This window comes from Apostichopus japonicus, chromosome 11, assembly GCF_037975245.1.
Source record: "Apostichopus japonicus isolate 1M-3 chromosome 11, ASM3797524v1, whole genome shotgun sequence".
NCBI lineage: Eukaryota > Metazoa > Echinodermata > Holothuroidea > Aspidochirotida > Stichopodidae > Apostichopus > Apostichopus japonicus.
In genome coordinates, this window is record NC_092571.1 from 16,070,075 (window position 1) to 16,075,260 (window position 5,186).

The window sequence follows — 5,186 nt, forward strand, 5'->3', positions numbered from 1 at the left end:
AGATGATTTATCCAACAGCATGACAGAATCCCTGTAGTACTTATGAGTACAACAATATGAGTGCAAGCAAACTAGAATTTAGTTTCTATTCTTCTAAATTCAAAATGTCCCGATACACGAGTAAAAATCCACGAGGCCGAGTACCACCAGTACGGGTCGCTACATACTGCATGTATGTGCCTAGAATACGAGTACAGACTTCTTTCCCATTAAGCCCCACCCACCATGAATACTAATGAGGTTAAAAGTCGTTGGACATTGCAAGAACATACATACTTGCAGTCCTTATGGATGGTTTGATGATCAAATTAATAGCTATTGTGATATTATGGATGGTTGCTGCAGAAATCATGTCAGCAATATTAGAAAGTGGGCAAAAATGTACTAATTATAACGTTTGTCTTCTTACCGTCATAGATTCGTCGCTGGTTCAGCTTCACTGGTGGGGTAACCATGATTGGCATGAACATCTACTGTAGATACGGGTTGGTAATCCCACCCCTTTACTGATGCCAAGAGCTGAAAAGTTTGTACTTTCTTTGGTGTCTAAGTTTATAGGGTCAGGAGGAGTTTCTGTAAACTAGTGCTCAAGTTATGAGCATTTGCAAAAATGAAGAAAAAAAATCCTCTCTCACTCTCTCTCTCCACCTCCTGCACTCTTTCCCAGGAAAGATGGATGATAATAGCTTTTTGTTCCTCCTGAGCTTCTTGCTAGCTTTCTTTGTTGGTTTCTCTTATTGCTTAAAATATGAGACCATTTGCTAGATATATACATACTTTACATTGTTTATGGACTGTTGGGCTTGTTAGAATATCAGAAATTAGTAAACAAACCATAGACAATAAAAAAAAAACCATCTTAAAGGAGCTGATTGCATAGATCTTGACAGAAAAATAGAGTATTAGTAGACAGTATGTACAACTACTTAATTAATAAACCAATTAATTAATATATCAATATCATTAGCTGGGTGCTCAATGTCACTGCTACAGTAAACAACAGTGCTTAATCTATTCTTCTTCTTTCCATTGACTGAATCATCCCTGCCATTCAGGAGACCTCAGTTACAAAAGTTTAGAGCTAGAAAATGACAAAGGTATTGCAACTTTTCTACACAGGAAACAGTGAATTGGTAGAAATATGCTAAAAAGGACTGATCATGCACTGTACTCATATACAAGTATACCTTGACTTTCTAACCTCCTTTAAAAGACTGTTGAGCATGAGTTCACAAAAGTTAAATGAAACACCATATGTGCAAGTCACAAACAGGAATATGTCAATTTAGTACTGTATACAGGAGCATAAACATGCATGTATATACATACATGATGATTATATGGCTCATAATTAAAAACAATTCTGACAACTAGAACTAGGGCTGTTGCCAATTGCCATAGATCAAACTATTTCGGCGACCTGGCATGGAACAGGAATTTTTGAAATTTGCCTGGTAGATAGTAGACAAGGGAATGTTAGCAAACTAGGGAGCACGACTAGGCTGCAAAAAAGTAACAAATTCATTGAGGAAACAAAACTCTCTGAGTTGGATTTTTGCATAGATATGTAGATACATCATCTCAGAGAATTAGTTTCCTCAATAAATTTGTAAACTTTGTTTGTTCAAAGTATCTCTTTTGAGAACCGGCCTAAGGATTCACAAATGATTTCGAGTTGGTTAGTATCATGATTGATCTCTAGAGTAAGGCAAAATATGTCACCAAAACTGAACTAGCATTGTTCGATACAGATGGCAAAAAGTAAAGTAAAGTGGGAGGCCCAGGTTCGAATCCCTGTGGAAGCTGGACGTTTTATCCCTGTTCTGCATTTTCCAACTCATTAAAATTTCAAATATATATATACCAATGGTCATCAAGTTTTCTTTTTGCTGTTAGGTTTAGTTGAAATAAGGTTTACATATGGTCAAACTTGGATACCTTAGTGTTATTGACAGAATTCACATACCAGTAATTACAGTAACACACTGGGTCACCATATGACCACTAGTTACACAAAGCAAACAATACTGGAAAGCTCTTTCTTTCCAATCATTTTCATTATTTGTAAATGGTCATTGGTTAAAAGCACTTTACGTGAAAACAGCAGACCTTCCACTGTACAGTAATATGACATACTGTACAATACAGGTTCACATTCTCATATAAGTTATCAGAATTTCTGTAAGGAGTAGTGATACATAACACCAATACAGATCCATCCATAGTCTCTTACAGTTATTATTATATTCACTAAGAGGTTAATGAGAATGACTCAAGGATCTGTTTGGGCATTGGAGGTGGGGGGGGGGGGGGGCGGGGGGTTGGGGGAGGTTGGAAATACCATATACAGAGATGACATCTTGTCAGGCCCTCTCATTTTACCAGCTTTAACAGGACTGTGATGAATCACTTGTAAACATGCAGACAATAGGACTTCTTTCTATTTTGCAGGTGTCTGGCCAGAACCTTCCATCTCAAGTGGTAAGGTCCCCTTCCATTCTGCTTCAATTAGTGAAAACAGTACTGAGAATTGTAGGAGCTAAAACTGTTAACAATTTCTTGCAGGTTTACAAGATGGCTTGGATGGTTCATTTGCAACACATTCCCTTTTACAGCCTTTTCCTGGGAACTTCCTCCAACACCCACTCCCATTCACCCACCCCCTCTCCTCCCCCATTCCCTCTTGCTACACCACTGCCATAATGCCATACCAATCAACCTCATTCATTTCCAAAAGACAAAGTCAGCTTTCAAAGAAATTCCTCCCAAAGTCATTAATGCAGTTATTAACCAGGACCTTCCTCGAACAACCCACACTCCCCACCCAGTTCCCTCTTGCCACACCAAGTGCTGCCATATCTATCAACTTCATTCATTTCCACAACACAAAGTCAGTTCACTAAGAAATTCCTCCCAGAGTCATAAACGCAATATTTAATTAACCTGACACGGACTGTAGCAAGGAGAGACAAAACTGCATTTCCTAATTGCATGGTAATTGAAACTTTCAATGAAAGGGGTCAAGCGCAGTTTTAAAAATATAAACAAAATTGACAAAATTTAAAGGGATTTAGGATCTGGAACCTTGTCGATGCAGTATGTATGCATGCTCTTAGAGATCTAGGCAAAGTCTGTAGGCTGTGCAGAATACAAGTTTGAAAGCATCAATGAGGCATCGGTCATTTGTAGCCACTCATTGTAATCCACTCGCACTCACACCGTGTGAAATTCCGCACTACGCTACATCTTTATTTCTGTAAGGAAGTGCGTGGTTGCTTTCCATGTCAGTCTAGTGTGTTAGTTTGCAAAACCCACCATACACTGATTGATCAGATCACATTCTCCAAAACAAGTGCACGCTATCTGCGGTTTCACCTCATGTGTAATGGATGCAACACAGACAAAGACAGTATGCATGGACACCTCGCTCAGGATAAATTCTTAAGAGTTTTCCTGGTCATTTGGTCGTCCGAATGAACCATACATTTTGGAGTTCTTTGTTTAAGTTTGCCCGGTCTTAATTTTCTGAGGACCTGCTAGAGAAATTTGGTCATATGAAACAGCAATATCTTATTGGGTGACTCTACTATACAAATTTTCCTGATCTAAATGTGAATACCATGCTCACTCAATATCTGACAAGTGAAAATACTACATCAAGAAGCTGACGAAAAAGGTTGAATAGGAACATGGATGGGACTAGTAACAGTTCTGTCATAACCTGTCTTAGTTCACTTGATTCACACTGCTCAATGCAGATATTTCAGACATTTATTTTACAGCATCAGAGCAAATGCTAAAGGGAATAGAAAGATTGATGGACACTTCACTCTGCAGGGACTCTGTGAAATCAAGACAATTACTATATGCATTTTTATGTTTGGGCCTACAGAGGTGGGGGGGGGTGTTGGGTGGGGGTTGGATAATCCATGGGCCTAGTACCTCAAAATACAGAATTCTTCAATCTCACTAACTTGGGACAAAATGTTTATCTTTACACACAAAAGCGATGATGTCTTTAATACTTTTGAGGATTTTCTATCACAATTTTGCAATAGAAAAAGAAATACAGGACGAATATGTAGGCCTAAACTGCAAAAGCAACGGTTTTCATTATTGGTCTAAAGTTAGACCTAACATTAGGCCTAGGTATCAACCATCAGAATTTCACCTAAAGTATTGTTTTCTCATTCTCACGATACTGTCAAATAAAAATTGAAATCAAACTAAACAATGTATTGAAATCTCTGCCAACCAGGGAACCTTCAATTGGAATTGATCACAAGCATGTTTTTTGCTAGGGCTTTACCCATCCCACTATATGTCTAGCCTATTCTTGGGTTCTTCCTTTCAGCATGAAGAATTGACTCATTCCAACTGTTGGCTAAGGTCTAACGTTTGAACCAGTAGTGTCAACGACCCACTGAAAATCTACGCAAGTAAAATGAAAATGTATTCCATATTCAAGCCTGTTTGCCTTCGTCCTCCTCGTAAAAGCTATTTAGTAATTATACTAAGCCTAGCCCTGGTCTACTGCATGTGCTATACCTCAGCTGCTTTTGCTATAAACCTAACTTAGGAGGAGCAGAAGGACTAACGTTATTCACAACATTGGTTGGTTTATCAAATAAATGTGCATTAATTCGACCGACAGCTCCGTCTAAAGGTTGTTATGTTGGTAGGAAGTAGAAAAGTATGAAACTCACTCTTTTATTGCCTTCATATACGTTGTCACATCCAGGGAATGCTTTCTTTACCTCAAACAAAACAGCTGACGTGCTGTAGTCTTGCGGAAAGATTATTCGAACAGCCGAGTCTCTCCAATGTGTTGTGCCCACAGAATTGCAACACACTGCTGACCAATGATACACTTGACAGTCTGTATAATTCGTGCTAGCAGTTGAATAACACTATGTTCACGTATGAAGCGAGTCAGGCATGCGTGTTGTTTCTCGTTATGTACCTTCCTCAGCCAATTGCAATTAACAGTATATATAGAAATATTTCATAACGAATGATTTACACGGAAAGAAATATTAAGTTTAACAAATGTTAGAGTAATTTCAGCAAGAAACGTTCAATAAATAACTGAAAATGGTATCTTATAATGAAGTAAACAAAGTGCTTATTCCAAATTTAGAAAGGGGGCAGCAAAAATTACGGTTACCATAACGACAGCCTCAACT

General features: G+C 38.3%; 1 protein-coding gene across 5 annotated transcripts in view; it reads right to left on the reverse strand.

The window, feature by feature from the left end:
- The window catches only part of LOC139975966 (zinc finger protein castor homolog 1-like), a 116,477-nt gene extending 111,431 nt beyond the window's left edge, over nt 1-5,046 (reverse strand). For all 5 annotated transcript variants that reach the window (XM_071984283.1, XM_071984282.1, XM_071984284.1 and 2 more), the window contains exon 1: nt 4,707-5,046. The gene's annotated coding sequence lies outside the window, so the exon portion shown is untranslated. The remainder of the gene's footprint in view (nt 1-4,706) is intronic.
- Nucleotides 5,047-5,186: the final 140 nt, after the last annotated feature.